Below are 23,020 nucleotides of genomic sequence, written 5' to 3'. Positions count from 1 at the left end.
GGAAGGGACTTGTGGATCTGAGGCTCTTTCCCCTGTTGCCTCCATCATCCTCCAAATCCCACCAACATCAGCCGCCTCAGAGAGCAACTGGTCCTTGTTTGGGAACACACACACCAAAGCATGCAACAGGCTGACCAATACAATAGTTGAAAAATTGGTTGCCATCCAGGCAAATTTGGGCTTTTTGAGACTGACAATGAGCCATCGTCAACAAGGTTGGAAGATGACAGTGAAGATGAGGCCTCAGAGTCTGATGTTCAAGACATTGATGAGGTCCAGGGAGGAGGTTCAGGGAGAACACATGGAAGCCTGAGAAGAAGACAACCAAATGCTTTAGTTTCTATACAGATGTACAGTATGTTGAAACAGATGTATGTTTTACAGATGTATGTTGAAAATGTTTTTGGGAGATGCGGTGGATCATTCAATATTCCCTTTCTTTTGTTGTTCAGCGAGATCATCCCATGTGAAGAGTTAACTAATTTAATTAAAGTTCAATTCGTAACTAAAATATATTTTTTCTATTGGAATGATTTAATAATTTGCCTTTTGTCTACTTATGATAAGGTAAAGGGTATATTTTTCTGTCTCCATGGTAAATATGGTAAATATATCCAACGCAAAAAAAACAGCTACCTTTAAATGGTATTAACATCCATTTGCATATATTTCCGTGAATTCCCATATATTCTCTTTAATTCCCACTGAAAGTTGCCACCTCTGAATATTTCCCAAAATGTGCAAACCTAGCAATAACGCAAGGATAACCCAGATGAAAAAGTTTCAAGACAAAGTTTCATACTCTTGAAGGATGAAACTACATGAGTTTGCATAGCCTACTGCTATATTACACAAAGACAAACCCAGTTGGTCAGAGGATCATAATTTTTCTCTGGATGATGCAAAGCACACATTGAGCAGTCTTGCTTTGTAAAAAAAGAGGACCACATTTTTATGCATTATTGACACATTTAAAGACGCTTTCTGGAACCCATAGTTCTAAAGGTTGTGTTTCAAAGAAAACATCTGCCCCTCCCAGTTGCATACTAAATTGTTCTGTCACTGTCTGTGCTTTCCCCCCTTCCCACATCCTGTAGCAAAGGGTTCCCCCAAAGATTGTTTTCTGCTTTACACGACCCATTGGAGCCAAAAGTTTACCTCGAAAACACCTAGTCAACCTTGTTGTAAGCTAATGTAAGTCTGAGTACTCCCTCCTTTTTCTGTATTTCCTGTTAGCCTAATGCAGAATAAAATAGCACCTCCCCCAATGGCTAAGACATAAAAAGAGCAAGGTTCCATGAGATCACCATGTGGGATTTAGAAATATATGTAACACGAATTACAATAACGACAGTAGGCACATCAAACTTACATCAAAGTACATAAAACCTCCCAAAATGTATTTTCCAGTATCAGTATTTCATTTTTCAGTATAAAAAAAGATGCTTACGGAAAATAACCTCATACCTACTGTAAAATAGTAGGTTAAAAGTTCAGAGGCATCATGAACTTGACCAAGTACCATGACATTTTAGCTTAAAAAAACTTGGCCACAAGTCAATCTTACAACAAGACAATAACCCCACAACCAGCCTTGATCGGCAGTCCCAAAGGGCGGAACACAATTAAAATGTATTAGTCACATACACGTGTATAGCAGATGTTATTGCAGGTGTAGCGAAATGCTTGTGGTGTAGCGAAATGCTTGTAAAACTGTTTTCAAAGAACACTGCTGGGTTATGGGCCCAGCACTCCTCCACACTGCTTTCAACCACCCCAGATGATACTTGAACCCACAATCCCTGGCTAAGAAGTCCAGAGCCTTATCCGTTAGGCTACTGTGGCACTGTCTAATCAGTATGAACTATGAATAATTGGCCCAGCGTCGTCCGAGTTAGGCAAAAAAGTGTTTTAACCTTTATTTAACCTCTCTGTGCACCGAACCCGTTAGCGGGATTAAATTCGACAACATAAGGTGATCGCTACATAAATAGTCATATTAAACATTCATGAAAATATAAGTGTCATACATGTTTCGAAAGCCTAGAATCTTGCTAATCCAACTGCGTTGTCAGATTTAAAAAAGGATTTACTGCGAAAGAATATGATGCGATTATCTGAGGACAGAGCCCAATAAAAAAAACTATTTCAACCAGCACAGGCGTAACAAAATCACAAATTGCAATAAAATGAATTGTTTACCTTTGACAATCTTCCTCTGTTTGCAATCCCAATGCTCATTGTTACATAATGAATGGTCTTTTGATTGAAAAAAATCAATTTTTATAGCCTGACATGAAACATTTTGTGAACCGCTTGTGTCGTGAATTCGGTCTCATTCAAATTTCAACGACACATTCGATGTAAATACACACGCTAAACGTGACTTTTCCAGTCATGTTTGGTTTCATTGCAATCAACTGATTGTTTGTAACACAACCAAACGTGATGGGTCATTTCACGGGACATATTGACTGAAAGAAACCGTTTTGAAGACAACAAGTAATGACATCATTGTGCACCAATGATATGACCGCTGTTTCGTTGATTGACTGTATTTTAACCCAATGACCACTGATCGTCTTGAAATCTAGCTTGGTCGATAGCCAATGAGCTGAGGTAAACGGTGATATGTAATGGTTATGTGTTGGAAGACCAACCCATGTAGTAAACTCCGGCGTAAAGAGGGTCATTCACCATTGAAAATTCATACTGGAAGGAGTCACGGACAGCACTATTTTGGTAAAGCGCATCTTCAGCTGTTTGTATATCAATCAGTATGGTGACTAAGTCAGGGAAAGCTAAATCTAAGTCTAGATATACAGATGTACACACAATTTTAGAAGAAATTGATTGGGAAAGTGAGAGAGATTGTTGGAGGACGATTCATAGCTTTGATTCCCAAATGGAGGAATATTTTTTAAACGGAGAGGACAACGTTTTGGACTGGAAAGTTCTTCTCATGCTAATGCCGTTGTTTGAAATTGATAATCTAAAATATTATTTGTGATTTCTTTAAATTTTAGTAGCAATATATAAAAATGTAATGAAATGCGTAAAGTACACGTTGGCTATACATTGTGGGTGGGAGCATGTTTGTATGTATGTGTATGACCCATAGCCTATGGTTGCATGTATGTGTATGACCCATAGACTATGTTTGTGTGTGTATATATACATATTGTGGATTAGAGGGAGCATTGCCGACATGCGTGTGTCTGCCGTTCCACCCCACTCCACCCCCACATGAAATAGCCTATTTGAGGCTGATGAGGGGAGGGCAGGCCAACAACAATGGCCAAAGTGAAATGGAGACAGTAAGCTGGTCTGTTGTAATATAATAAAGACAGTAGATCTAGCTGGTCTGTCATAATATAATAGAGACAGTAAATCTAGCTGAAATGTCATAATATAAAATAGACAGTAGATCTAACTGGTCTGTCATAATATAAATGAGACAGTAAATCTAGCAGGTCTATAATAATATATTCAACCTTATGTTCCCTGTACTCTATACAGTGCCTTGCGAAAGTATTCGGCCCCCTTGAACTTTGCGACCTTTTGCCACATTTCAGGCTTCAAACATAAAGATATAAAACTGTATTGTTTTGTGAAGAATCAACAAGCGGGACACAAACATGAAGTGGAACGACATTTATTGGATATTTCAAACATTTTTAACAAATCAAAAACTGAAAAATTGGGCGTGCAAAATTATTCAGCCCCCTTAAGTTAATACTTTGTAGCGCCACCTTTTGCTGCAATTACAGCTGTAAGTCGCTTGGGGTATGTCTCTATCAGTTTTGCACATCGATTCCCATTCCTGATGGAGAGCATTTGTGAACAGCAGTTTTCAGTTCTTTCCACAGATTCTCGATTGGATTCAGGTCTGGACTTTGACTTGGCCATTCTAACACCTGGATATGTTTATTTTTGAACCATTCCATTGTAGATTTTGCTTTATGTTTTGGATCATTGTCTTGTTGGAAGACAAATCTCCGTCCCAGTCTCAGGTCTTTTGCAGACTCCATCAGGTTTTCTTCCAGAATGGTCCTGTATTTGGCTCCATCCATCTTCCCATCAATTTTAACCATCTTCCCTGTCCCTGCTGAAGAAAAGCAGGCCCAAACCATGATGCTGCCACCACCATGTTTGACAGTGGGGATGGTGTGTTCAGGGTGATGAGCTGTGTTGCTTTTACGCCAAACATAACGTTTCAATTTTGGTTTCATCTGATCAGAGCACCTTCTTCCACATGTTTGGTGTGTCTCCCAGGTGGCTTGTGGCAAACTTTAAACAACACTTTTTATGGATATCTTTAAGAAATGGCTTTCTTCTTGCCACTCATCCATAAAGGCCAGATTTGTGCAATATACGACTGATTGTTGTCCTATGGACAGAGTCTCCCACCTCAGCTGTAGATCTCTGCAGTTCATCCAGAGTGATCATGGGCCTCTTGGCTGCATCTCTGATCAGTCTTCTCCTTGTATGAGCTGAAAGTTTAGAGGGCGGCCAGGTCTTGGTAGATTTGCAATGGTCTGATACTCCTTCCATTTCAATATTATCGCTTGCACAGTGCTCCTTGGGATGTTTAAAGCTTGGGAAATCTTTTTTATCCAAATCCAGCTTTAAACTTCTTCACAACAGTATCTCGGACCTGCCTGGTGTGTTCCTTGTTCTTCATGATGCTCTCTGGGCTTTTAACGGAACTCTGAGACTATCACAGTGCAGGTGCATTTATACTGAGACTTGATTACACACAGGTGGATTGTATTTATCATCTTTAGTCATTTAGGTCAACATTGGATCATTCAGAGATCCTCACTGAACTTCTGGAGAGAGTTTGCTGCACTGAAAGTAAAGGGGCTGAATAATTTTGCACGCCCAATTTTTCAGTTTTTGATTTGTTAAAGAAGTTTGAAATATCCAATAAATGTCGTTCCACTTCATGATTGTGTCCCACTTGTTGTTGATTCTTCACAAAAAAATACAGTTGTATATCTTTATGTTTGAAGCCTGAAATGTGGCAAAAGGTCGCAAAGTTCAAGGGGGCTGAATACTTTCGCAAGGCACTGTATATGTCTGTTTATTATACCTGTTGATACAGGGCTCATATGTGAAACTATTCTAACTGAACATTTTCTTTCACAGTGACACTGACTCCGAATGGGAGCCCCCAGTGCCAAGGTGTCCATCCCCCACTGAAGCTGGTTCATCCAGCCGGACACCTGTTGTCTCAGCGCTACTGGGGCATGGACCGCAAAAAAATGTCCCCATTCCAACTGCAATAAAGGACTACAACAAGAGCATGGGCGGTGTGGACCTATCAGATGCGCTGATAGGCTATTGCAATGTACTCCATAAGACGATGAAATGGTACAAGACCTTCTTCTATAATTCAATCAACATTGCTGTGGTGAATGCATTCATCCTAAACAAGGAAATGGCTACGAGCTGTGGAAAGCCCCCCATCTCAAAGCTAGCCTTCAGAGAGCTGCTCATCAAGGAGCTTGCTGGCTACAGCCATACGTACTTGAGTACGTATGGTTTTTTCATTGTATTATCTAAACCAGATCTATTGTGTTATATTCTCCTACTTTCAATTCACATTTACACAAACTTCAGAGTGTTTTCTTTCAAATGAAACCAAGAATATGCATATCCTTGGTTCTGAGCCTGAGCTCAGGCAGTTAGATTAGGGTATGTCTTCAGGCGGAAATTGAAAAAAGTAGGGGGGTAGCTGTAAGAGGTTACCAGGTAGGCCAGTTGAGAACAAGTTCTCATTTACAACTGCGACCTGGCCAAGATAAAGCATAGCAGTGTGACAAAAACAACAACATAGTGTTACACATAAACAAATGTACGGTCAATAACACAGAACAAAAGAAAAATAGAAAGAATCTATGTACAGTGTGTGCAAATGTAAAAGAGTTGGGAGGTCGGCAATAAATAGCCATAGAGGCTAAAATAATTACAACTTAGTATTAATGCTGGAGTGATATAATGTATGTGCAGATGATGTGCAAATAGAGATACTGGGGTGCAGAGCTGTTGGCCGTGGTAGGGGTAGCCAGGTGGAAAGCATGGAGCAGCCGTGGAAAAATTATTATTGAAATGATCGATTATCGTAGATTTATCGGTGGTTTCCCAGTGAAGTGGGCAGCTCGGAGGAGGTGCTCTTATTCTCCATGGACTTTACAGTGTACCAAAACTTTTTGGAATTAGTTGTACAGGATGCAAATTTCTGTTTGAAAAAGCTAGCCTTAGCTTTCCTAACTGACTGAGTATATTGGTTCCTGACTTCCCTGAAAAGTTGAATATGGCAGGGGCTATTCGATGCTAATGCAGAACGCCACAGGATGTTTTTGTGCTGGTCAAGCGTAGTCAAGTCTGGGGTGAACCAAGGGCTGTATCTGTTCTAAGTTCTACATTTTTTTGAATGGGGCATGCTTATTTAAGATGGAGGGAAAGCACTTTTGAAGAGCAACCAGGCATCCTCTACAGACGGGATGAGGTTTGGACGGTGTAGGCCGTCATTGTAAAATAAGAATTTCTTCTTAACTGACTTGCATAGTTAAATAACGGTAAAATAATAAAGAAATAAAAGACATCAAAATCAAAAGACATCAAAATCCACTAATAAATGTTCTCTAATCTTTTTTTATTTTTACAAAGAGCATCAATGCTGTTATTCTTGAAAGGGAAGGGTGGCGGAGTATTGATAAGAGGGTTGACAATAATTTTGACCCCTATCTTTTTAAGGTATTTTTGGGCTCCATGTCAAAGAGGGACGAGTGTGTGAGTGTACAGTAAAGTTAGAGTGAACTGCTGTAGCTGTGGGGCGCCAGGCTTTACTAGAGTGGAGTGGGAGTATGTGCTATGTGTGTCCCAGATAGACAGTGATCTGATTCTGGACACAACTGACTGGGTCTGTCACACACACACTCACAGAAATACGCACACACACACAAACAGACAGACACATACACTCCAAACAAAACAGTGGCATGTACACACACACACACACACGCACGCACGCACGCACGCACGCACGCACGCACACGCACGCACGCACGCACGCACACGCACGCACGCACACACACACACACACACACACACACACACACACACACACACACACACACACACACACACACACACACACACACACACTGAGGTGGCAGCCTGATCCTGCTGCTATGACACACATACAGCCTAATCCTCATATGGGATTATACAAAGATGATGGAAAATACAACAACAAATACATAACTCCTCCACAATGCTGGTACTACACCACCAGATCATATTCTCAGTCACCTCAACCTCGCACTGGATGGAAAAACCCTTTCAAAACTTTATCCATACTCCATTCAGGATAAGATACACTTAACAAAAATATAAACACAACATGGGTTAGTTTTTACCATGTTTCATGAGCTGAAATAAAATATACTAGAAATTGTCCATATGCACAAAAACTTATTTCTCTCAAATTTTGTGCACAAAATACAACCAGTTCGTCAAATTTCTGCCCTGCTAGATCTGCTCCAGTCAACTGTAAATGCTGTTATTGTGAAGTGGACACGTCAAGGTGCAACAACAGCTCAGCCACAAAGTGGTAGGTCACACAAGCTCACACAACGTGGTTCACCGTCTGGCACTCCGACAGACAAGTCTGGGTTTAGCGGATGCCAGGAGAATGCTACCAGCCTGTGCTTACAACTTTGTGGCAACAGTTTGGGAAAGGCCCATTCCTGTTTTTGCATGACAATGCCTCCATGCACAAAGCGAGGTCCATACAGAAACAGTTTGTTGAGATTGGTGTGGAAGAACTTGACTGGCCTGCTCAGAGCCCTGACCTCAATCCCATCGAACACCTTTGGGATGAATTGAAACGCTGACTGTGAGCCAGGCCTAATAGCCAAACATCAGCGCCTGACCTCACTATTGCTCTTGTGGCTGAATGAAATCAAGTCCCTGCAGCAATGTTCCAATGTTTAGTGTTTTTGTACTATATTATTGATTGTATGTTTGTTTATTCCATGTGTATCTCTGTGTTGTTGTATGTGTCAAACTGCTTTGCTTTATCTTGGCCAGGTCGCAGTTGTAAATGAACATTTATTTTCAACTAGCCTACCTGGTTAAATAAAGGTGAATTAAGAAATAAATAAAAAGTGAGTGCTATGGGGTGATAGTTATTTAGTTGGCTTGTTTGGGTACAAAAACAATGGTGGCCATCTTGAAGCACGTGGAGACAACATTCTGTGATAGAACACTCCTGCCACCTGGTCTGCGCATGCTCAGAGGATGCAACTTGGGATGTTGTCTGTGCTGGTAGCCTTACGAGGGATAACACGCTTGAATTTCTTACTAATTTTGGCTCCAGAAATTGAGAGCCCGCAGTCCTCGTGAGCTGAGGGGGCCCACGTTGGTGGCTCTATGTTGTCCCTGCCACATCTCTCGTGTCTGAGCTGTTAAATTGTGAATCCACTTTGTCCCTGTACTGTCTTTTTTGCCTCTTTGATTGTCTTGCGGAGGTCATAGGCAGTCTGTTTGTAACACATCCATGTTTCCAATCACTTTATCGTGGTTAAATGTGGTGGTTTACGCTTTCCATTTTGCACTAATGTTGCCATCTGACCTTCATGTCTTAATTTAACGATGGACTGTCATTTCTCTTTGCTTATTTTAGCTGTTCTTGCCATAATATGGACTTGGTCAGGTTACTACATAATTTAATTTGTGTTATTTCAAAGTTTTGATGTCTTCACTACTATTCTACAATTTAGAAAAGAGTAGAAATAAAGAAAAACCCTTGAATGAGTAGGTGTGTCCAAACATTTGACTGGTACTGTTTATTTGTAAACAAAATAATGGTTTACATATATTTAACCACTTTTTTGTGTAGGCACAAAACTATCTTCATATTTCCATTCTTTTTTATAAACCGATACTGGTTACCTTCAGATGAGTCTGTGTGGGGGTCGTAGAGCAAAATCCATCGTGTTCACGAGTCTCCCCTTTCCATAGATTAGTCATAATATTTTTCAGGTCAAACCGTTTAGAAGCTACAGAAGTTTTCGTGAGAAGACCGATTCTCATGGTCTGACAAACTGCTCTAGCTCTGCCACCTTTCACCACAGATGCGGAAGTGTGACATAGGCGGATTGATATGCATCCAGTGCAATAAAGTTATATCTCTAGTCTAAACAAATGGATTTTGATGGGCATGATTTTATTATGTTACTTAGACTGACACACTGGTGCGTCAATCAACTCTACGGGTTTAAATGTGCTGGAAATGATCCAAAACCAATTAACTACCCTGAACCCTGTGGCACCCCCATAGAGACTGCCAGAGGTCCGGACAACAGGCCCTCTGATTTGACACTCTGAACTCTATCAGAGAAGAAGTTGGTGAACCATTTCCGGAAAGATGCAGGAATGTTGTATGCAAATAACCATAAGACAACCATTTGTCACTAAGCTCCATGCAATGTATGGTTCTCAGAACATTATGTTCTAGCTGGGTCAGCAACTAGCTGTTCTATGTTGAATTATAAAATACATTTTCATTCAAAAGGTTGCAAAAGTAAACATAACTACGAAAAGGAAAACAGTTAGCCAGCTAACATCTCCAGGAAAGTTTGCAAGTAAGTGCACGTAAGTGTTTTTGGCAGTAGTAGGCTACACCACTGGTATGCACATTTAGCAATGGGTATGAGAATCTATCAACAGCCAGAGCCAATATATAAACCTTTACCACAAGCATTTGTCAGCTAAATTACACTTTTATTCTGTATAACTCAACTCCCATTTATAATGCGTCTTCTTTATAATTGTTATGCAGGTGAATGAGGACCCAAAAGCGACTTGGCGAAAACAGAGTCTTTAATCCAGTAAAGTAAATATACAATCATAAAGCACAATTCCACTCGTAATGACGAGAACAGACTGGAGACTCGATCATGAACTGCAGGTTGCCTCGGGAAGGCACTTGAACGTAGCAGACTCAGACACCTGCTCACCACGCAGCATCTGAGGGAAACACGACACGACAGGGCGATACACAGACACAGCACGGTGAACAATAGACAAGGATCCGACAGGGCAGGAACGGAAAACAAGGGGAGAAATAGGGACTCTAATCAGGGAAAAAGATAGGGAACAGGTGTGGGAAGACTAAATGATTGATTAGGGGAATAGGAACAGCTGGGAGCAGGAACGGAACGATAGAGAGAAGAGAGAGAGGAAGGGAGAGAGAAAAAGGGGAACGAACCTAAAAAGACCAGCAGGGGAAAACGAACAGAGGGAAAAGCAAAATGACAAGACAATATAAGACAATACATGACAGTACCCCCACTCACCGAGCGCCTCCTGGCGCTCTCGAGGAGGAACACTGGCGGCAACGGAGGAAATCATAGATCACAAACGGTCCAGCACGTCCCGAGAAAGAACCCAACTCCTCTCCTCAGGACCGTAACGGAAAAACGAAAAAAAAGGGAAACTAGGGTACTACTCTAAAAAAAAAAAAAATGAGACACGGGTAGAGAACTGAAAGCTTTAGAGCAAACAGGACCAAACAGGCCAGGAGAGTAACAACTAGGGACAGACTGAGACACAGCAAGGGCAGGAACAAGAACAGGAGAGATGCGATGGCAGGGAACAGACTGAGACCCAGCAAGACCAGGAGCAGAAGCAGAAAAAAAATTACCAGACTTCTTCTGCGCGCAGTCCGAACACACAGCCACGAAACGGCGCGTGTCACGCTCCTGAGTAGGCCACCAAAACCGCTGGCGAATAGAAGCAAGCGTACCCCGAACGCCGGGATGGCCAGCTAACTTGGCAGAGTGAGCCCACTGAAGAACAGCCAGACGAGTAGAAACAGGAACGAAAAGAAGGTTACTAGGGCAAGCGCGCGGCGACGCAGTGTGCGTGAGTGCTTGCTTAACCTGTCTCTCAATTCCCCAGACAGTCAACCCGACAACACGCCCAACAGGAAGGATCCCCTCGGGATCGGTAGAAGCCACAGAAGAACTAAAGAGACGGGATAAAGCATGAGGCTTGGTGTTCTTAGTACCCGGGCAATAAGAAATAACGAATTCGAAACGAGCGAAAAACAACGCCCAACGAGCATGACGCGCATTCAGTCGTTTGGCAGAACGGATGTACTCAAGGTTCTTTTGGTCAGTCCAAACGACAAAAGGAACGGTCGCCCCCTCCAACCACTGTCGCCATTTGCCTAGGGCTAAACGGATGGCGAGCAGTTCGCGGTTAGCCACATCATAGTTACGTTCCGACGGTGACAGGCGATGAGAAAAATACGCACAAGGGTGGACCCCATCGTCAGTATCGGAGCGCTGGGACAGAATGGCTCCCACGCCCACCCCCGACGCGTCAACCTCAACAATAAACGGTTTAGTGACGTCAGGTGCAACAAGGATAGGAGTGGATGCAAAACGCTTCTTGAAGAGATCAGGACAACAATCATACGACCGGTGAGGAGGAAGGGAGTTGGTTCTGGACCGACTGAAGACCGTGCGCTGACCATGATACTCCTCCGGCACTCCTGTCAAATCACCAGGTTCCTCCTGAGAAGAGGGGACAGAACAAACAGGAGAAATAGCAGACATTAAACACTTCACATGACAAGAAACGTTCCAGGAAAGGATAGAATTACTAGACCAATCAAAAGAAGGATTATGACACACTAGCCAGGGATGACCCAAAACAACAGGTGTAAAAGGTGAACAAAAAATCAAAAAAGAAATGGTCTCACTATGGTTACCAGATACAGTGAGGGTTAAAGGTAGTGTTTCATATAATATACTGGGGAGAGGACTACCATCCAAGGCAAACATGACCGTGGGCTCCCCTAACTGTCTGAGAGGAATGTCACGTTCCCGAGCCCAGGCTTCGTCCATAAAACAGCCCTCCGCCCCAGAGTCTATTAATGCACTGCAGGAAGCTGCTGATCCGGTCCAGCGTAGATGGACCGGTAAGGTAGTACAGGTACTTGACGGAGAGGACCGTCTAGTAGCGCTTATCAGTCGCCCTCCGCTTACTGATGAGCTCTGGCCTTTAACTGGACATGAAATGACAAAATGACCAGCGGAACCGCAATAGAGACAGAGGCGGTTGGTGATTCTCCGTTCCCTCTCCTTAGTCGAAATGCGAATACCCCCCAGTTGCATGGGCTCAACACCTGAGTCAGTGGGGAAAGATGGTAGTGTCGGAGAGAGGGGAGACACAGTTAACGCGAGCTCTCTTCTATGAGCTCGGTGACGAAGATCTACCCGTCGTTCAATGCGAATAGCGAGTTCAATCAAAGAATCCACGCTGGATGGAACCTCCCGAGAGAGAATCTCATCCTTAACCTTAGCGTGGAGTCCCTCCAGAAAACGAGCGAGCAACGCCTGCTCGTTCCAGTTACTGGAGGCAGCAAGAGTGCGAAACTCTATAGAGTAATCCGTTGACATAGGGAAGACAGGGACCAGGAAGCTTCTTTCCCAAAAACTGAGCGATCAAAAACCCTTATCATCTCCTCTTTAAAGTTCAGATAATTGTTAGTACACTCAGCGCTTGCCTCCCAGATAGCTGTGCCCCACTGCCGAGCCCGACCAGTAAGGAGTGATATGACGTAGGCAATCCGAGCTTTCTCTCTTGAGTATGTGTTGGGTTGGAGAGAGAACACTATATCACACTGGGTGAGAAAGGAGCGGCACTCAGTGGGCTGCCCAGAATAACATGGTGGGTTATTAACCCTAGGTTCCGGAGGCTCGGAAGACCCGGAAGTAGCTGGTGGCACGAGACGAAGACTCTGATACTGTCCTGAGAGGTCGGAGACCTGAGCGGCCAGGGTCTCAACGGCATGCCGAGCAGCAGACAATTCCTGCTCGTGTCTGCCGAGCATCGCTCCCTGGAACTCGAGAGTAGAGTAGAGAGAATCCATAGTCGCTGGGTCCATTCTTGGTCGGATCCTTCTGTTATGCAGGTGAATGAGGACCCAAAAGCGACTTGGCGAAAACAGAGTCTTTAATCCAGTAAAGTAAATATACAATCATAAAGCACAATTCCACTCGTAATGACGAGAACAGACTGGAGACTCGATCATGAACTGCAGGTTGCCTCGGGAAGGCACTTGAACGTAGCAGACTCAGACACCTGCTCACCACGCAGCATCTGAGGGAAACACGACACGACAGGGCGATACACAGACACAGCACGGTGAACAATAGACAAGGATCCGACAGGGCAGGAACGGAAAACAAGGGGAGAAATAGGGACTCTAATCAGGGAAAAAGATAGGGAACAGGTGTGGGAAGACTAAATGATTGATTAGGGGAATAGGAACAGCTGGGAGCAGGAACGGAACGATAGAGAGAAGAGAGAGAGGAAGGGAGAGAGAAAAAGGGGAACGAACCTAAAAAGACCAGCAGGGGGAAAACGAACAGAGGGAAAAGCAAAATGACAAGACAATATAAGACAATACATGACAATAATTAGAGGGATATAGATAGGCCTATTTGTATTGTTGATGTGTTGCTGTAGCTGTGGATGGATCAGAGGAACTGATAGGCCTACAAGATGCGTGTCAAAAATTATCAATAAAAACCTAGAGAAATCTGTCATGCAATTTTTAAACAAAGCTACTGTATTTATGACTTGTAAAAACATATTTGTTATCACTTTGAAGCGACACAAATAGCAAATTAAGCCTTTTATCTATTCATTTTCCAATTAAAACATATATATATATTTTATTTGGAACTTACCGGGTCTGGTTTTAAAGTAATGAAATACCAAGAATATATAATTTACTCTGTTTTTGTCAAGTTTCTTAAATGTGATGAGAATGCTCCAAAGCCAAACAACTATCCTGCACCATTCACAGAAAGATACCCATCCTCTTACGATTATACCACTGTCACAAAGCGCTCAGCTTCAAAAACAGATTCAGATTCAAAATAAAAATAGAATTGTAATAGTACTGGAAGAATTGTCTGATGTAACGAATTAAGAAACATTGAAATGAATAAGTGATCCACAAGGCTCAAGGTCTTGTTCTTATTTTGGATGTAATGTGGTATTGCTAATTGTTGTGTATGTATGTGCGTGCGTGTGTTCGTTTGTGTGTGAGTTCATACTTGTGCACTCTGACATGCATGTGTTGTTATGTTCAAAAGAAAAGGTCCATCCATGAAAGTGTTCAATATTTAATTAATTTCTTCCTCCTTCCAGAGAAGTGGACAGAGGGAGAGAGAAACAGAGCAAGAGAGAGAGAGAGGAGGCTCCTGCTGCTGGTTTTCTGACAGACACAGAAACATTTTTCCCCAGGAGAATGTGTGTGTGTGTGTGTGTGTGTGTGTATGTGTGTGTGTGTGTGTGTGTGTGTGTGTGTGTGTGTGTGTGTGTGTGTGTGTGTGTGTGTGTGTGTGTGTGTGTGTGTGTGTGTGTGTGTGTGTGTGTGTGTGTGTGTGTGTGTGTGAAGGCAAAAAATATTTTTCTGCCTCATCTTTGGTGTTTAAAAACCATACAAAATGTTGAATGTTAAATATGTTAAATGAAATAAAGTAATATTCTAAGTGAAATTAAGTATAAATAACGTTTTTTAATAATTCAGAATTTGTTACTGTGTTCGTCCTACATTATAATGTTTGTTCTTTCCTAGATGATACTCCAAGCATCTGTGTCTTACCTTAGAATACAGTATGTCAAGGTACTAAAACAATAGTTTTATCTCAAGTTCAAGGGCAAGCTCTTCCATGCCCCTTCCTTTACACATGGTCAGGGTACACACACACACACACACACACACACACACACACACACACACACACACACACACACACACACACACACACACACACACACACACACACACACACACACACACACACACACACACACACACACACACACACACACACACACAAACAGACTATACATTCTTAGAGTCTCAAATGGAGGGAGAGAGTGAGAGAGAGCACCACCTAAAATAAAGTGATTCCCAAACATTCCATAACAAAACCATCACCTACAGAGAGATGAACATGGAGAGGAGTCCCCTAAGCAAGCTGGTCCTGGAGCTCTGTTCACAAACACAAACAGACCCTACAGAGCTCCAGGACAGCAACACAATTAGACCCAACTAAATCATGAGAAAACAAAAAGAGAATTACTTGACAGAAAGAATTAACAAAAAAACTGAGCAAACTAGAATGCTATGTAGCCCTAAACAGAGTACACAGTGGCAGAATATCTGACCACTGCACACTGCCAACAAAATGAAGTGGAAACTGAACTTCCTAACCTCCTGCCAAATGTATGACCATATTAGAGACATATTTCCCTCAGATTACACAGACACACAAAGTATTAGAAAACAAATCAAAGTTGAATAAACTCCCATATCTATTGGGTGTAATAACAAAGTTTGCAATCACAGCAGCAATGTTTGTGACCTGTTGCCTCAAGAAAAGGGCAACCAGTGAAGAACAAACACCATTGTAAATACAATATTTTCCCTTTTTAAAATGTAACTATTTGCACATCGTTACAACACTCTATATGGAGACAATTTGATCTTTTAAAGGTCTTTATTCTTTTGGAACTTCCGTGAGTGTAATTACTTTTGTTTATCCATTTAACTTGCTTTGGCAATGTAAACATATGTTTCCCATAGCAATAAAGCCCCTTGAATTGAACTGAATTGAGAGAGGAGGAGAGAGAGGGAGAGTGGTGTCCCCTTACAGTTTTTTTTCTCACTTAGGTACTATTTTCACAAGTATGTGGTGAATTTTCAAAACTCTTAGTACAAACCTCCGAACTAGTCACACATGTAACACAGCCAGTCTTATGTTCAAAACCTGTGCATTCATTTTGTTTGTAGACACCTTTCACCACACAACCATTGATCCCAAAAATAAATTTACTGTGAAATATAATGAATACATTAGTTTAATCACTAAAACACAACATAAGGAAATCTTCCAAGTTTAGAATTTTTAACAACCAGTTAAATGCAAGATACATGTTTCAAAATTGCCCTGTGAAGTAATGAAAGTAATAGGTTCAATTATGTATTTTACATTACACTGTTTTCACATTAGGCTATTCCACTGCTACCCATGAAAATGTACTGAATTTTATGATCATTGAAAACATCTTCCGCAACCATTGATGCAAATAAATATATTTTTCAGATTTAATTACAATATAGGAGTACCCTCAATGTAGGGTAAGAGACTAAATTAAACAAAGGACATACATGAATTAAATAAACTAGTTAGTAGGCAGTAGTTTAAATGAAGACTGCAGTTGGTCAAAGGTTCTCATCCATTATAGGTGAATGTCCTTATTGTTTTTGTATTTAATTTAACTAGGCAAGTCAGTTAAGAACAACTTCTTACTTACAATGGTAGCCTAGGACCAGTGGGTTAACTGCCTTGTTCAGGGGCAGAACAACAGATTTGTACCTTGTCAGCTCATGGATTCAATCTAGAAACCTTTCAGTTACTGGCCCAACACTCTAACCACTAGGCTACCTGCTGCCTGGGGAAAAACCTTTTGGCATGGTAATTCCAAACCTGACATGCAGGACCAGTCACAAGTTTGGATACACTTACTCATTCAAGGGTTTTAATTAACATTTTTACATTTTCTAATAGTGAAGACATCAAAACTATGAAATAACACATATGGAATCATGTAGTAAGCAAGAAAGTGTTAAACAAATAACATATATTTTAGATTCTTCAAAGTAGCCACCCTTTGCCTTGATGACAGCTTTGCACACTCTTGGCATTCTCTTAACAAACTTCATGAGGTTGTCACCTGGAATGCTTTTCCAACAGTCTTGAAGGAGTTCGCACATATGCTGAGCACTTGTTGGCTGCTTTTCCTTCACTCTGCAGTCCAACTCATCCCAAATCATCTCAATTGGGATGAGGTTGGGTGATTGTGGAGGCCAGGTCATCTGATGCAGCACTCCATCACTCATCTTCTTGGTCAAATAGTTCTTACTGTAACGGTTCTCCTCGTTATCTGAGGAAGAGTAGTCAAGATCGGACCAATGCGTAGCGTGGTATGTGTCCATGTTAATATTTAATAAATCAACTGAACACTGAGTAAGAAAACAACAAAGGAAGTGAACAAAACAAACACACAAAACAGAAAACAACTACCCACAAACACAGGTGGGAACAGGCTAGGTAAGTATGGTTCTCAATCAGAGATAACGATTGCTAGCTGCCTCTGATTGGGAACCACACCAGGCCAAACACATAGAAATACAAAACCTTGACTACAAAACATAGAATGCCCACCCCAACTCACACCCTGACAAACCTAAACAAGAAACATAACAAAGGAACTAAGGTCAGGACATGACACTTACACAGCCTTGAGGTGTGTTTTGGGTCATTGTCTTGTTGAAAAACAAATGACTGTCCCACTAAAAGAAAACCAGATGGGATAATAATTACTTAATTGACAGAGTGAAAGGAAGTAAGCCTGTACAGAATACAAATATTCCAAAATCTGCATCCTGTTTGCAACAAGCCACTAAATAAGAAGCCACTTTCAGAAAATGTTGCAATGCAATTAACTTTCTGTACTGAATTCGAAGTGGTATGTTTGGGGCAAATCCAATACAACACATTACAGAGTACCACTCTCCATATTTTCAAGCATAGTTTTGGCTACATCATAATATGGGTATGCTTGTAATCGTTAAGGTCTTGTGAGTTTTTCAGGATAAAATGCATATAATTGTCAGATTAGGATAGAAAACACTCGAAAGTTTCCAAAACTGTCAAAATATTGTCTGTGAGTATAACAGAACTGATATTGCAGGGGAAAACCTGAGGAAAATCAAACCAGGAAGTGGCTTCTATTTTGAAAGCTCCATGTTCCATAGCCTGCCTTCGCTCCATTTAAAGGGATATCAACCAGATTCCTTTTCCTATCGCTTCCTCGAGGTGTCAACAGTCTTTAGACATAGTTTCAGGCTTTTATTTTGAAAAATTAGTGAGAAAGATAACATTGCGTTTTGATAACATGAGTTTTGCTTGCGCAACAGAGTGGGGCAGCCATTGTCTCTCCCTCTCCTATTGAAAAAGCGATTGTCCCGGTTGATATATTATCGATTATACAACCTGAGGATTGATTATAAAAAACGTTTGACATGTTTCTGTGGACATTACGGATACTATTTGGAATTTCCGTCTGCAATGTCGTGACCGCTCGAGCCTGTGGATTTCTGAACATAACGCGCCAAACAAATGGAGGTGTTTTGGATATAAAAATTATCTTTATGGAACAAAAGGAACATTTATTGTGTAACTGGGAGTCTCCTGAGTGAAAACATCCAAAGATCATCAAAGGTAAGCGATTAATTGTATTGCTTTTCGGATTTTCGTGACCAAGCTACTTTGATGCTAGGTGTTCATAATGTTTTGTCTAGTGATCGATAAACTCACACAAACGCTTGGATTGCTTTCACTATAAAGCATATTTTCAAAATCTGACACGACAGGTGGATTAACAACAAGCTAAACTGTGTGTTGCTATATTGCACTTGTGATTTCATGAAAATGTAATATTTTTTGTAATTTTATTTGAATATGGCGTGCTGCAATACAGCGGGTGTTGATGGAAATGCGGGTGTTGATGAAAATGATCCCGCTAACGGGATAGGGTGAGTCAAGAAGTTAATCCAGCCGCGGTTTCAGATTTCAAAAAGGCTTTGCGGCGAAAGCATACCATGCGATTATCTGAGGACAGCGCCCCGCATACAAAAGCATTAAAAACATTTTCCAACCAAGCAGAGGCATCACGAAAGACAGAAATAGCGATAAAATAAATCAATTACATTTGAAGATCTTCCTCTGTTTGAAATCCAAAGGGTCCTAGCTACATCACAAATGGTAATTTTTTTCGATAAGGCCCTTCTTTATATCCCCAATAAGTTGGTCTATTTGGCGCGCTTCATTCAATAATCCACCGGTTTCCCTCGTTCAAAATGCATACAAAATTAATCAAAACATTACCAATAAACTTCGTCCAAACAAGTCAAACAACTTTTCCAATCAATCCTCAGGTACCCTAATATGTAAATAAATGATAACATTTAAGACGGAGAATAGTATGTTCATTACCGGAGATAATTAACAAAGTACGAGCTCTCATCCATGCGCGTCATAACACTACAGCCAAAATGGGAGCCACTTAGGAAAACTACAAATTCTAGCAAATTTTTCATAAAACAAGCCTGAAACTCTTTCTAAAGACTGTTGACATCTACTAGAATCCCTAGGAACTGCAATCTGGGATGATTACCATTGATTTCCCCATAGACAGGCATTTTAAATGGTGTCACCTAAAAAATAATTGTTGGATGGATTCTCCTCAGGTTTCCGCCTGCTATATCAGTTTTGTTATACTCTCACAGACATTATTTTAACAGTTTTGGAAACATTAGAGTGTATTCTTTCCAATACTACCAATTAAATGCATATCCTAGCTTCTTGGCCTGAGTAACAGGCAGTTTACTTTGGCCACCTCATTCATCCAAACTTTCGAATACTGCCCCCTATCCCTAAGAAGCTAGAAATGATCAACAACTAATTTGCCAGAGCTTGAAGAATTTTGAAAAGATTAATGGGCAAATGTTGCACAATTCATTTGTGGACAGCTCTTAGAGACTTACCCAGAAGGACTCACAGCTGTAATCGCTGCAAAAGGTGATTCTAACATTGACTCAGGGATGTGAATGAGATATTCATGTATTTCATTTTCAATACATATGCAAACATTTAAAAAAACGTTTTCACTTTGTCATTATGGGGTGTTGTGTGTAGATGGGTGAGAAAAAAATACATTTAATAGATTTTGTAATCCCTCTAGCCCAGCAGACAGACGAGACCACAGTAACAGCCCTGCTGCAGGGGCCTCTGTGTGTCTGTGTGTGTGTGTGAGTGCAGGTGTGGTATTTGCTCTGCCTTTAGCGTAACACACTTAAACATGTAGACAAAATCACTAGCATACACACTTGCACACAGATTTAGTGTTTCTAGAGTAGGGAGGGTACGTGAAAGTCAACAAGCTCGCACAGTCTCCCTGCAAAACTAGATGACATTTGTCCACATTTATCCAAAAACAAATACCTACTGCAAAATGTGACTTTTGTCTATATCTCTCCAAACGTCAACTTTTAAATTTGCTCCAAACATTACATTTTGAAGTGTTTGTTTACACCGGAGTGTCACTAGGATAGAACACACAACCGGTTTACACTAGATAACACAGCCGCAAAGTTGGATTCCACAACCACAAAATCAAAATTGTCTGTTTGGTCTTCATTTCAAGTTAGAGTTAGGCATAAGGTTAGCAGTCTGGTTAAGGTTAGGGTTAAGGTTATGGTTAGACCTTCTTTGGCCTTTGGCCTCAAGTAAGTAAGAAGAACATTTCCCAGGATATAGACATATCTTACAATGGCAGAAAGATTACATTATTGTTAATCTAACTGCACTGTCCAATTCACAGTAGCTATTACAGTAAAAAAACATGTTATTGTTTGAGGTAGTACATAACAACATGCTATCATGTTATCTGAGGACAGCACCCCATCCAACAAACACATGAAAATCACATTTCGACCCGCCAAGCGCGACACAAAAGTCAGAAATAACGAAATAATTCATGCCTTACCTTTGAAGATCTTCTGTTGGCACTACAATATGTCCATTAAACATTAAACATTAAATATGTCCATTAAACATCACAAATGGTCCTTTCTGTCGTTATATCTCCAAAATGTCCAATTATTTGGTGCGTTTGATCCAGAAAAACACCGGTTCCAACTCATGCAACATGACTACAAAATATCTAATATAGTTAACTGTAAACTTGATCCAAACATTTCAAACAACTTTCCTAATACAAACTTTAGATATTTTTAAACATAAATAATCAATACAATTTTAGACGGGATAAACTGTGTTCAATACCGGACAAAAACAAAGTGGAGCGAGCTTTCAGGTCGTGCGCCCCAACCACAACAGTACACTAGACTCGACCCTCATTCTGAACAGCCATACTTCTTCATTTCTCAAAGGAAAAACATCAAGCAATTTCTAAAGACTGTTGACATCTAGTGGAAGCGATAGGAACTGCAAGCAAGTGCCTTAGCAATCTAGATCCACATAGAAAACCCATTGAAAGGAGAGTTCTCCCCCAAAAAGTGTTTTGCCTCCCAAATAAGTTCTGTTATACTGACAGACACAATTTGAACAGTTTTAGAAACTTTAGAGTGTTTTCTATCCACATCTACCAATTATATGCACATCCTAGCTTCTGGGTCTGAGTAGCAGGCAGTTTCGTTTGGGCACACCTTTCATCTGGACGTGATAATAAGGCTAGGAGGCACTAAGAAGTTTTAACCATATCAACTTTTTCAGTAGCAGTAGGAATACATCCACATTGATGGAAATAGGAGAACAAAAGCTTCCCAGACAGACTTGAAACATCTTGAGTGGTAGGCTGCAGGTGAAAGGTAGACCAGAAGGGTGTGCAGTCAAGACTGTCCAGAGTAGGAATGCATTCTGGACACAGAGGAGCATGGGCCCTTGTAGAAAGACTGGAAATCAAGCAGTACATACGCAATTATGAAGGACACCGTCTACTGGAAAGATTAGAATATTATATTCAATGCATGTTCATAGCAACATTTTTTTTAAATGTGTTCCGGCTGGTGAAATAATACATGGGTCAATGTCAGAGGAGGCTGGTTGGAGAACGGGCTCATTGTAATGGCTAGAATGAATTAATGGAACAGTATCAAACATATACAAACCACTTGTTTAACTCTGTTCCATTAATTCCATTCCAGCCATTACAATGAGTCTGTCCTCCTATAAATCATCCCACCAGCCTCCAGTGATTACTGTATATACGCCTAGAACATATGAGACTAGCTAACTAGGGTACATTCCAGATCAAGGTAAAAGTTTCATTCACTGTACATTTACATATTCAAACATTTCTTACAGTACTCCTCACTTCAAACTTTTCCAAAGTTCTCTAGGCCAATCAATACCAGTTCTAACCAGTGGTGACCCGTCATTCAGGGCAGGTGGGGTAGAGCCATTGTCCATGCTGTCAAGTCAGCATGATTTCTGCCATGCTTAAATCATCTGTTAACTCTGAACTGGAAAATCTGACTTAAGTGAGTTCAAGACAACTGGGAACTCAGGAAAAAACAACTGGGAAAATACGTTTTGAATGGTCATCCAACTCGGAATTGTAAGTTGGGAACTCGGGCTTCTTTCTAGAGCACCGACCTGAAGATCACTGACGTCATTATGATTCGACCTTGTTTCTTTCCAGAGTTCCCAGTTGTCATGAAAGCACTATTCATCCAGAGAATGCCAGACTTTGATAATAAAGTTTATTGACTAAATTTGCCCACAAAGGACCGTCGCACCACCTTCCTGTTCAAGTGAGCACAGCACAAGGTGAGTCCAAACATGTATTGTATGCTTCTGCATAAATTATGTAATATGCCAGGGAGATATCTATACTGTAGCTAAGAAAGTAATACTGAGTGTATGTTGTGTAGTAAGCTGTTAGTAGCCCATGTGCCCCACCCTAATAATTTGGTCTATTTTCCCCTCTTAATTTTGCCTACTGTTCTGACTTGGTGGTGCACATGTAGCCTATAACCTGTTTTAGAGAAATGTCATCATCAAATATTGTAAGAGCTTTCATTGTCTGCTTATATGCCCCCTTTATTTATCCTACGGTTCAGACTTGGGTTACAGGGGGAACACTGTAAGAACGGCCCATGTTCTGAATTCTGTTGCTGTATTGTTGGGACAGCTTTGTGTAGGCCCTAACAGTTTGTGGGCAACGTTTGTTCCATTATAGTGAAATTAATCGATTGTTTAGTGTTGTGTTGTTGCTTTTCTAGCATTCATCCCTCTTTTTTTTGGTTTGTCACACCAAGCTTTACATG

Source organism: Oncorhynchus gorbuscha, linkage group LG02 (genome assembly GCF_021184085.1).
Source record: "Oncorhynchus gorbuscha isolate QuinsamMale2020 ecotype Even-year linkage group LG02, OgorEven_v1.0, whole genome shotgun sequence".
NCBI lineage: Eukaryota > Metazoa > Chordata > Actinopteri > Salmoniformes > Salmonidae > Oncorhynchus > Oncorhynchus gorbuscha.
Note: the sequence above shows the minus strand (reverse complement) of the source record.